Source organism: Lynx canadensis, chromosome E1, assembly GCF_007474595.2.
Source record: "Lynx canadensis isolate LIC74 chromosome E1, mLynCan4.pri.v2, whole genome shotgun sequence".
NCBI classification, from domain to species: domain Eukaryota; kingdom Metazoa; phylum Chordata; class Mammalia; order Carnivora; family Felidae; genus Lynx; species Lynx canadensis.
The window spans coordinates 12,640,834-12,653,827 of NC_044316.2; positions in this window are offsets into that span (position 1 = coordinate 12,640,834).

Consider the following 12,994-nt stretch of genomic DNA (forward strand, 5'->3'; position numbering starts at 1 on the left):
GACATAGCGACCTGGTTTCCAATGCATCTGACTACTGACAAGAGTAGTATGATGTTATAACCCAAGGTCCTGAGCTATTGTTATTAATAGATCACATGCAGACATTATACAAATTTTCTGATTTATTTTAAAAAATAAACTTTGAAAAGATGTCTGCACCCCTATGTTTACTGCAGCATTATTTACAGTACCCAAGGTATGGAAGCAACTGAAGTGTGCATCAATAGATGAATGGATAAGGAACATAGGGTATACATACACAATGGAATATTACTCAGCCATGAAAAAGAATGCATGTTTGCCATTTGCAGCAGCATGGATGGACCTAGAGGGTATTATGCTAAGTGAAATAAGATAAAGACAAATACCATATGATTTCACTCATATGTGGAATTTAAGAAACAAAACAGGGGCAGCTGGGTGGCTAGGTTGGTTAAGTGTCTGACTCTTGATTTTGGCTCAGGTCATGATCTAGTGGCTCATGAGTATGAGCCCCACATTAGGCTCTGTGCTGACAGTGTGGAGCCTGCTTAGGATGCGCTCTCTCCTTCTCTTTCTGCCCTTCCTTCACTTGTGTTGTCTCTGTCTCTAAATCAATCAATAAATAAATAAGCAAAATAAAAAATAAAAATAAATGAACAAAGGGAAAAAAAAGAAAACTAAAAAACAGACTCTGAACTATAGAGAAATGGTGGTTTCCAGAGGGAAGGGTGGGTGGGAGATGGATGAAATAGGTGAAAGTTGTTAAGTGTACACTTGTGATGAGCACTGAGTAATGTATAGAATTTTTTATTTTATTATATACCTGAAACTAATGTAATACTTTATGTTAATTATACTTGAATAAAAAATTAAGAGAAAAAAGATGGGGTGAGGAAGAAGAGAGATGTGTAAAAGCATTATAATATTCAAGACAAAATTATAAAAGTTCACAAATATATTCAATTAAATGTAGGTCTACAAAACATAATAAACCTTTGTTTTAAATTTTTTTTTCAACGTTTATTTATTTTTGGGACAGAGAGAGACAGAGCATGAACGGGGGAGGGACAGAGAGAGAGGGAGACACAGAATCGGAAACAGGCTCCAGGCTCCGAGCCATCAGCCCAGAGCCTGACGCGGGGCTCGAACTCACGGACCGCGAGATCGTGACCTGGCTGAAGTCGGACGCTTAACCGACTGTGCCACCCAGGCGGCGCCCCAAATAAACCTTTGTTTTAATTTAAAATATAAAGTCATATATGCTCTCCAAATGCAATCATAATGGGTTTATTTATAGAATAAAATTATACAGTAAATTGCACTTTTCTATACCTATTGAGGATCTGGTATCAAGGACACAGAGTATCTTGATAAATATTTTAGATGGAAAAGTGATGTATGAAAAAATGAATAAAGAATAAGTATAGATTTTCGAAGGTGGAGGAAGATGGCAGTGTAGGAAGACGCTGGGCTCACCGCATCCTGCCAATGGCTTAGATTCCACCCACATCTGCCTAAATAACTCAGAAAACCGCCAGAAGACTAGCAGAATGGACTCTCTGGAGCCAAGCGTAGACGAGAGGCCCACGGAAGAGGGTAGGAAGGGTGGAGAGGCGGTGCACACTACATGGACTGGCGGGAGGGAGCCAGGGTGGTGGAGGGGCAGCCAGCCCACCCAGCAAGGCAGAGCCCCCGAGTCTGGCTTGCGAAAGTGGAGGGGCCAGACAGAGTGTGTTCTGACAGCCAGCAGGACTTAACATCTGGAATGCTATAAGTCAACAGCTCTGCTCAGAGAGCGGAAGGGCTAAAGGACAATGGGAGGGAGAGTTGTTGAGCCCCAGAGGACAGAGCTCAGCTTGGTGGGGAACAAAGGCACTTGCCAGCGACATCTCCCTCACCCATTCCCCCAGCCGAAATCCCAAAGGGAACCAGTTCCCATCATGAACTTGCTTGCACCGCCCAAGCCCCCAATGCTTTGCTTCTGTGGATCCATCCTCCGAGGGGTCTGCCTCCCTCCCGGTGCCACAGAGCCCCTCCTGAAGCAGACCACTGAAGGCAAAGTGAGCTAAGCCTGCCCCTCCCGCCCCTGTGCACCTTGCAGAACCACCCCGGCTAATACACCAAATCCCATCGAAGCAGCACCACAAGCCTGGCAGTGTGCATGTAGTCCAAACAGAGGCCACACCACTCCACAGTGAGTTCTGCCCCTGGGAGAGGGGGAGATAAGGTACACACCAGTCTGACTGTGGCCCCAGCGGTGGGCTGGGGACAGATATCAGGTCTGACTGTGGTCCCACCCACCAATGCAAGTTACTCCAGACAGCACAGGGGAAGAGCCCTGCAGTTCCACGCCACTCCAGGGACTATCCAAAATGACTAAACAGAAGAATTCTCCTCAAAAGAAACTCCAGGAAGTAGCGACAGCTAACAAACTGATCAAAAAAGGTTTAAACAATGTAACGGAAAATTAATTTAAAATAACAGTCATAAAATTAATCGCTGGGCTTGAAAAAATTACAGAGGACAGCAGAGAATCTATTAGCACAGAGATCAAGGGACTAAGAAACAGTCAGGAGGAACTAAAAAATGCTATAAATGAGCTGCAAAATAAAATGGAGGCGACCACAGCTCAGATTGAAGAGGCAGAGGAGAGAATAGGTGAACTAGAAGATAAAATTATGGAAAAAGGGGAAGCTGAGAAAAAGATTAAAAAAAATCCGGAGTATGAGGGGAGACTTAGAGAACTAAGTGACATAATTAAACAAAATAATATACACATAATTGGAATTCCAGAGGAGGAAGAGAGAGGGAAAGGTGCTGAAGGTGTACTTGAAGAAATCATAGCTGAGAACTTCCCTGATCTGGGGAAGGAAAAAGGCACTGAAATCCAAGAGGCACAGAAAACTCCCTTCAGACGTAACTTGAATTGATCTTCTGCATGACATATCATAGTGAAACTGGCAAAATACAAGGATAAAGAGAAAATTCTGAAAGCAGCTTGGGATAAACGTGCTCTAACATAAAAAGGGAGACTGATAAGTCTCGTGATGGATCTGTCTACTGAAACTTGGCAGGCCAGAAAGGAATGGCAGGAAATCTTCAGTGTGATGCACAGGAAAAATATGCAGTCGAGAATCCTTTATCCAGCAAGTCTGTCATTTAGAATAGAAGGAGAGATAAGTGTCTTCCCACACAACAAAAACTGAAGGAATTCATCACCGCTAAACCAGCCCTACAAGAGATCCTAAGGGGGATCCTGTAAGACAAAGTACCAGAGACATCATTACAAGCATGAAACCTACAGACATCACTCTAAACCCAAATCTTTCTATAATAACACTGAATGTAAATGGACTAAATGCTCCAACCAAAAGATATGGGGTATCAGAATAGATAAAAAAACAAGATCCATCTATTTGCTGTCTACAAGAGACTCACTTTAGACCTGAGGACACCTTCAGATTGAAAGTGAGGGGATGGAGAACTATCTATCATGCTACTGAAAGTCAAAAGAAAGCTGGAGTAGCCATACTTACAGCAGACAAACTAGACTTTAAATTAAAGGCTGTCACAAGAGATAAAGAAGGGCATTACATAATAATTACAGGGTCTATCCATCAGGAAGAGCTAACAATTATAAATGTCTATGCACCGGATACGGGAACCCCCAAATATATAAAACAATTAGTCACAAACATAAGCAACCTTATTGATAATAATGTGGTAATTGCAGGGGACTTTAATACTCCACTTACAACAATGGATTGATCATCTAGACACATGGTTAATAAAGAAACAAGGGCCCTGAATGATACATTGGATCAGATGGACTTGACACATATATTTAGAACTCTGCCTCCCAAAGCAACAGAATATACTTTCTTCTCGAGTGCACATGGAACATCCTCCAAGATAGATCACATACTGGCTCACAAAACAGCCCTTCATAAGTATACAAGAATTGATATCATACCATGCATACTTTCAGACCACAATGCAATGAAGCTTGAAATCAACCACAGGAAAAAATCTGGAAAACTTCCAAAAGCATGGAGGTTAAAGAACACCCTACTAAAGAATGAATGGGTCAACCAGGCAATTAGAGAAGAAATTAAGAAATATATGGAAACAAATGAAAATGAAAATACAACAATCCAAACGCTTTGGGGTGCAGCGAAGGCAGTCCTGAGAGGAAAATACATTGCAATCCAGGCCTATCTGAAGAAACAAGAAAAATCCCAAATACAAAATCTAACAGCACATCTAAAGGATATAGAAGCAGAACAGCAAAGACACCCAAACCCAGCAGAAGAAGAGAAATAATAAAGATCAGAGCAGAAACAAACAATATAGAATCTAAAAAAACCTGTAGAGCAGATCAAGGAAACCAAGAGTTGGTTTTTTGGAAAAATAAAGAAAATTGCTAACCCTCTAGCCAGGCTTCTCAAAAAGAAAAGGGAGATGACCCAAATAGATAAAATCATGAATGAAAATGGAATTATTACAACCAATCCCTCAGAAATACAAGCAATTATCAGGGAATACTATGAAAAATTATATGCCAACAAACTGGACAACCTGGAAGAAATGGACAAATTCCTAAACACCCACACACTTCCAAAACTCAAACAGGAGGAAATAGAAGCTTGAACAGACCCATAACCAGCGAATAAATTGAATCAGTTATCAAAAATCTCCCAACAAATAAGAGTCCAGAACCAGATGGCTTCCCAGGGGAATTCTACCAGACATTTAAACCTATCCTTCTCAAGCTATTCCAAAAGATAGAACGGGAAGGAAAACTTCCAGACTCATTCTATGAAGCCAGCATTACTTTGATTCCTAAACCAGACAGAGACCCCGTTAAAAAAAAAAAAAAAGAACTACAGGCCAATATCCCTGATGAATATGGATGCAAAAATTCTCAATAAGATACTAGCAAATCGAATTCAACAGCATATAAAAAGAATTATTCACCATGATCAAGTAGGATTCATTCCTGGGCTGCAGGGCAGGTTCAACATTCGCAAATCAATGTGGTACATCACATTAATAAAAGACAAAATAAGAACCATATGATCCTGTCAATCGATGCAGAAAAAGCATTTTACAAAATTCAGCATCTTTTCTTAATAAAAACCCTCGAGAAAGTCGGGATAGAAGGAACATACTTAAACATCATAAAAGCCATTTATGAAAAGCCCACAGCTAATATCATCCTCAATGGGGAAAAACTGAGAGCTTTCTCCCTGAGATCAGGAACACGACAGGGATGTCCACTCTCACCGCTGTTGTTTAACATAGTGTTGGAAGTTCTAGCATCAGCAATCAGACAACAAAAGGAAATCAAAGGGCATCAAAATTAGCAAGTAGAAGTTAAGCTTTCACTTTTTGCAGATAACATGATATTATACATGGAAAATCCAATAGACTCCACCAAAAGTCTGCTAGAACTGATACATGAATTCAGCAAAGTCACAGGATACAAAATCAACGTACAGAAATCAGTTGCATTCTTATACACTAATAATGAAGCAACAGAAAGACAAATAAAGAAACTGATCCCATTCACAATTGCACCAAGAAGCATAAAACACCTAGGAATAAACCTAACCAAAGATATAAAAGATCTGTATGCTGAAAACTATAGAGAGCTTATGAAGGAAATTGAAGAAGATACAAAGAAATGAGAAAACATTCCATGCTCATGGATTGGAAGAATAAATATTGTCAAAATATCAATACTACCCAAAGCTATCTACACATTCAATGCAATCCCACTAAAAATTGCACCAGCATTCTTCTCAAAGCTAGAACAAGCAATCCTAAAATTTGCATGGAACCACAAAAGACCCCAAATAGCCAAAGTAACATTGAAGAAGAAGACCAAAACGGGAGGCATCACAATCCCAGACTTTAGCCTCTACTACAAAGCTATAATCATCAAGACAGCATGGTATTGGCACAAAAACAGACACATAGACCAATGGAATAGAATAGAAACCTCAGAACTAGACCCACACAAGTATGGCCAACTAATCTTTGACAAAGCAGGAAAGAATATCCAATGGAAAAAAGACAGTCTCTTTAACAAATGGTGCTGGGAGAACTGGACAGCAACATGCAGAAGGATGAAACTAGACCACTTTCTCACACCATTCACAAAAACAAACTCAAAAGGGATAAAGGACCTGAATGTGAGACAGGAAACCATCAAAACCCAAGAGGAGAAAGCAGGAAAAAACTTCTCTGACCTCAGCTGCAGCAATTTCTTACTTGACACATCCCCAAAGGCAAGGGAATTAAAAGCAAAAATGAACTATTGGGACCTCATGAAGATAAAAATCTTCTGCACAGCAAAGGAAACAATCAACAAAACTAAAAGGCAACCAATGGAATGGGAAAACATATTTGCAAATGACATATCAGACAAAGGGCTAGTATCCAAAACCTATAAAGAGCTCACCAAACTCCACACCTGAAAAACAAATAATCCAGTGAAGAAATTGGCAGAATACATGAATAGACACTTCTCTAAGAAGATGTCCAGATGGCTAACAGGCACATGAAAAGATGCTCAACATCGCTCCTCATCAGGGAAATACAAATCAAAACCACACTCAGGTATCACCTCACGCCAGTCAGAGTGGCCCAAATGAGCAAATCAGGAGACTATAGATGCTGGAGAGGATGTGGAGAAACGGGAACCCTCTTGCACTGTTGGTGGGAATGCAAACTGGTGCAGCCACTCTGGAAAACAGTGTGGAGGTTCCTCAAAAAATTAAAAATAGACCTACCCTATGACCCAGCAGTAGCACTGCTAGGAATTTACCCAAGGGATACAGGAGTGCTGATGCATAGGGGCACTTGTACCCCAATGTTTATAGCAGCACTCTCATCAATAGCCAAATGATGGAAAGAGCCTAAATGTCCATCAACTGACGAATGGATAAAGAAATTGTGGTTTATACACACAATGGAATACTACGTGGCATTGAGAAAGAATGAAATATGGCCTTTTGTAGCAATGTGGATGGAACTGGAGAGTGTCATGCTAAGTGAAATAAATCATACAGAGAAAGACATACACCGTATGTTTTCACTCTTATGTGGATCCTGAGAAACTTAACAGAAGTGCATAGGGGAGGGGAAGGAAAAAAAAAGAGGTTAGAGAGGGAGAGAGCCAAAACATAAGAGACTCTTAGAAACAGAACTGAGGGTAGATGGGGGTGAGAGTGTGGGGAGGGTGGGTGATGGGTATTGAGGAGGGCACCTTTTGGGATGAGCACTGGGTGTTGTATGGAAACCAATCTGACAATAAATTTGATATTAAAAAATAAAAAGCATATTGTATGCCCTCTTAACAATTCAATGAAATGGAATGTAGACTGAAATTCTACATCCAGAATATCTGTCAAGAAAAAAAAAAAGACAATCATGGCAATGAATGCTTTGTATGTTTTAAAATTTCATTCTAAGTAATTCTAAAATATTTAACATTTGTGTTATTATCTTTCCATTTTTAATGATTTTTATATATTCATTTCATGTTAATGTTCCCATATTTTAACATTTCCTTGTTCCCAATGTCTGTATCAAGTACAAAATATTTTTGCATATCACAGAAATATATAATCTTGTGACACATTAATCAATAACAAAAAATAACCATGCAAAAAATACATAGCTATTTAATAGATATCTACCAAATGAATAAACAAATAAATCAACCATGTTTATCACGATTAAAATAAATCATTTTAATAGTGTGCTCGTGTTCACTGCTCATTTCATGAGCACCACATAGATGTGTATAGAAAAAAAATTACCTCTGAACGATTGGAGATGCTTCTATCATAAATTACCAAAATTTACAAAATATACTATTAAGATTTAGTAGACATAATTAGATTTTTGTGTGAGTGCATTTTAACAATAGAGAATTTAAAAATGTACTGCATTAAATTCTATTGGTGTTTATTTAGGGAATATAATGAGAACAGTTAAGATCATGAGATGAGGAACACCAAAATGATCACTTGATCACCAAAATCTTCTCATAAAATATGCATCAAAAATTATTCCCAATACCCTCAGACCTATCATGAAGTTCAACATTTTCACCTGTTTTCTTGTGCCAGAAAAATGGAAATAAAATCATATGGTAAGAAAAGAAAGACAATGCATTGTGAGTTGGCAAAAGTTTTACACCAAGGACTGAAATATACTTCCCCCAAAGAATTCCCACTGAGAAAGACATCCAGTAAATACTGAATGTCTAAAATGTGTCAATTTACCATTTTCCCCTAGAAACACAATGTCCTCTGCTAATCCTCATATTAATTTCCTCTTGTGCTTCTATATACTTTAAAATTTTTATATAAATTCCACTTAAACAGTGTAATATTAATTTCAGGTGTACAATACAATGATTCAACACTTCGATACAACACCCAGTGCTCATCACAAGTGTACTCCTTGGTCCTCATCACCTATTTCACTGATCCCCCCACTCACCCCAGCTTTGGTAACCATCAGTGTATTCCCTGTAGTTAAGAGTATGTTTCTTGGTTTGCCTCTCTCTCTTTTTCCCCTTGGCTTACTTGTTTGTTTCTTAAATCCCACATGAGTGAAATCATATGATTTTTGTCTTTCTCTGACTGGCTTATTTTCCTTAGCGTTATACCCCCTAGCTCCAACCACATCATTGCAAATGGCAAGATTTCATTCATTTTTATAGCTGAGTAATATTCCATTGTATGTATATACTACATTTTGTGAGCTATGAACTTTGAAACTACATTCTGATTTTCAGATATCAGAACACATAGGCAGTAAATTATTTGTACAAACTGAATTGCTTTACAGTGAACTGTGAACATGCATGTTCCTGAAGCATTATCTCTTCATGAAATCCCTATCCTCCTCTTCTTTATCAGCCATAATCTTCATTATATTTTCAGTTAAAGTTTATTGAGTTCCACTAAATGTGTATTCCTAGAATTTGTACCATAAGAACACAGATTAGTTATATGTTACAATTTTTTTTAGAAGTGCGTAATGTAGTATGGGTATGGACCAGTCAGTTGCCAATGGATATGACACAGAATTCCAAGAAAGTACAGGATAAATGTGCACACAATATAACAAATTCACATGAAAATCTATACGTGATCATGTAAGCTTTTATAGTATTTAGTTTCCAAATATTTGAAGTCTGTTTACCTGTCAGAAACAATAGGATCAAGAATTAGGCAAGGGGTGCCTGGGGTGGCTCAATTGGTTAGGAATCTGACTCTTGATTTTGGTTCAGGTCATGATCTAATTGCTCATGAGTTCAAGCTCTATGTTGGGCTTTGCACTAATAGCATGGAGCCTGCTTGGGATTCATTCTCTCTCCCTCCCTCCCTCCCTGCTTCCTCCCTCTCTGCCCCTCCTTTGCTTGTGTTCTATCTCTCTAAAAATAAATAAATGAACTTAAAAAAAAACTAGGCAAGAAATAGACATCAAAAAATAATGGCCTGTATCAAGATGTGCAATTCTCACAATTATTCATAAACACCCAACATATAGAAAAAAAAATCTAAAAGATATTTTCATCATGCTAGGCTAGATTGTGTTGCAATAACAATATAACTTCAAAATCTGAACGCCCCAAAATAACAAAGGCTTGTTTTTGATTCATGCTACAAATTCATGTGGGTTAAGGGATTGGAGGAAAGGGGAGGAACATGTGCTGTGTCTCTCTACACTAGGACAAAGCTAATAGAACCTCCCCACCTGGGGCTGGTTGCCACGGCAGAGAAAAAGAGGTTCTGACAAACTGTGCACTAGCCATTACAGCTTTGTCCCAGATGTGACGCATAGAGCTTCTCAAGATTCATCCACCAAAGCAAGTCACATGACCATGATCAGTGCAAAGCAGATGGGAAAATTCAACCACCCTTCTGCCCAGACACGAGTCAGAAATATTTGGTGAGTAGCACTTGTATGTACATGTATGAATAGGTAATAGCTTAAAAGTTTTCAAATACTTAGATATCTGGAAAGTGCAGGTAATATATCTGTAAGATGTTTTTTTTTTCCTTACAGATATATTCAGCATCTTAACCTGAAAATCTTGGTCAAAATGCTACCACCTTAGTCATGCATCTTTCCATGGAATTTCTATTCTTCTCTCCCTTCATCTAACTCTGGTCTATGCAAGTTTAGCAGAATTAAATATATATGCAAACTTTAATGGGTTCCCTCCAAAAACATTAGTCAATTTTGCTTCGCAGGGAGCAGAACAAGTGAAAACATTATATATCAATTATATTTGCTCCTAAGGTTGTTTCCTTGAGTTGAACAAGATAAACAAGTGGAAATTGTAAACATTATAAAAAAAAACTGCCAGAAAAGTTGATTATGTTCTGAATTCCTTTACAATTGCCTTGGTGTTTTTTATATACAATTTTAAGTACAACAAACACTACCTAAAGTAGTGCATTTCATTTATTTTTGGCATCTCCAGCCTGTTCTTGAATGATATTAGATAAGAATAAAGATGGCTAAACTAGTCATGGAGATGGAAAAGATAGTGCTTGCATCCTTTTCTGAAGATAGAAGAGGAGGCTTCTGAACTAAAAATATTATGTACGACTGTTGCCTCACATTTTATTATAGATGCTTTTATCAAACTAAAACAATTTACCCATCTCTGTATATCATCTTTTCAGTCCTTGCTAGTAAAAACCCTCACTTTATCCCAGAAACAAAGGAGGTGTAGATAAACTTCTCAGAGGTGTACACTCTTCCTTTTTATTTACATTATTTTAGATTTAAAGTAATCATTTAAAAGAGTTAATTTAATTCCTAATAGAATCTCATTCCTGTAACATTCTTCTCCATCCCCTCCAGGTTAATGCTGAAGAAATATCTACAAGGTTTCTTAGAAATTTGGACACAGTAAGGAGAAAAGGGTGTGCATGTCTTATGGGGAAGGTTAGTTGTGGTGATATTAGTCCAAGATTAGCCTAAAAGAATACTGTGTATAACAGGGCAATGAATAATCCCTGTCCCACAGACTCACACCCACCTCAGTCCTTCAATCCCACAATCCTTTGTCTGTCTTCACTTGAACTTCCTAGGACTTGTAAAAGAAAGCTTGTGAAGTGGTGGGGGGGCATAAAAATAGAGGGTCAGAGAGCTCTGGCAGCCTATTTTACTAGACAACCTCCCTCTCTCCTTCTAGATATCATTGAGAGGAGAAGCAAATTGGAGAGTCTGCTTTCTAGTTGTTTTGCTTTCTTGTTTTGGTCCCTAAAGTCATTAAAAACAGAAAGAGGAGAGAAAAGGTGAGAGAGGCACAGAAAGGAGAAGAGAGATGTTGGAATGAGTTGTAGGCAGACAGATGAAGTCTACAAATAAAATGTGTCTTTTCTCTCCTGACATCTCACAGAGCACTTTGTCATCTGGTCATGATCAGGTAGGCAAAAAGGGGCTGAGAAACACACCAAATTCTCCATGGGCTCATTGGATGTGGCTAAGAACACATGATGCCCAGAAAGGATACCATATTCACCCTTGTTTAGAGTTATAGAGCCACACCTGCCAGCCTAATCACCTCTCTGACATCAGGTATGGTTCCTGAGTGACAATGAAAGGAGGGTAGGTGGAGGACCTTTCCAGTGGTTGGTACGGAGCATGAGTCCACGGGTGGTTCTGAAGGTCCCTGTCACCTAGAAAGCAGAAAATGGGGTTGCTGGTGCTCGGTACACAGATTATCCAAAAGGCTAATAGAAAAGGTAGAGCATGGCATAGGCCGTCATGAAGACTTATCAGCAGCAAAAAAGCTACTTGAAAAATTTTGGATTTTGGTAGATTTAGAGGTCTCTTACTTTTATCCTTTACCTCAGCAGCATTCTACTGCTTATGTCCTTGTTTTTCCAGATACTCAGCAGGGTGGGTGACATGGGCTCCTGGGCAAAGATGAAAATTCAGATGGTGATGGCCAAGCCGAGGTCTTAGGGTCGTGACATTATCCACTGGAAGATGAACAACTTGCCACAGACATTAAACATGAATCTAGCTTTTCAATGTTCTTGTAGTTATGGTGCTGGAAGATACAATGTTCCTCTTCCAATGTGACTCTTAAGTACCTACATCACAAGCAGGTGGGAAGGCCTTGACACAAACAAAGATTCAAGCAATGGAGATGAAGGCAGTGCTGTCTTTACTATCATTTCCTTGGCTTAGACAAATCATGGTCATGTCCACAAAAGCTACATTAGTGATGATGACAGCAATGACAGAGAAGAGAGGCCAGCACATGCACACCACTGTTGGCCAAGCAGAGGTCCAACAATGGCTGGCAGGTAATCTGGGGCAAGAACAATTTCCAAAGGCAGGAGTTAACCACACTAGTACCCAAAGAGCTTGAGTATCTCCATGGGCTGCCCTGCTGAAAGTAGTCTGGTTTCCCTTCACATGGTAGTTACTCCTGTAGGAACTGGACTACAGTTCCCCATTAGCAATAACAATAGTTTCATGCTCTCTTGGGCAGCACATATACTAAAATAGTAATAACAATAGTTTTGTCTCATTCTGGGAGGCTGTGGTCTGAGGCAGTAATGAAGGTAAGAAGCTACAAGTGGTGTCCTACTCCTGTAGATGAAGGACAGGGGGCATAGGGTCCTGATCCAATGTTTTGAATGGAAAGAAAGGACATCTGTCCAGAAGATCTGACCTCATCACACTCTCTGATCGCCTGTTTTTGCAGTAAGAGTTTGTCCAAAAGAAGACCCTCAGCTTGTAGCCGTCCTGGGATGTCTGAACTCTTTCATCCCTAACTGGTATACACCTTAGCAAATCTGCATTAGGGTGTTTGTTAGGTGGGGGTTGGTTCAAAAGGTCCCACAATGCAGGTATATTTTGGTTGATGAAACTTGTGTCCTCATCCAAGTGCCGCTGCATTCGCCCCAACTTGGGATTGAGGTGGAGGAAGGCCCTGTCAGCCTGAGCATCCATGGTC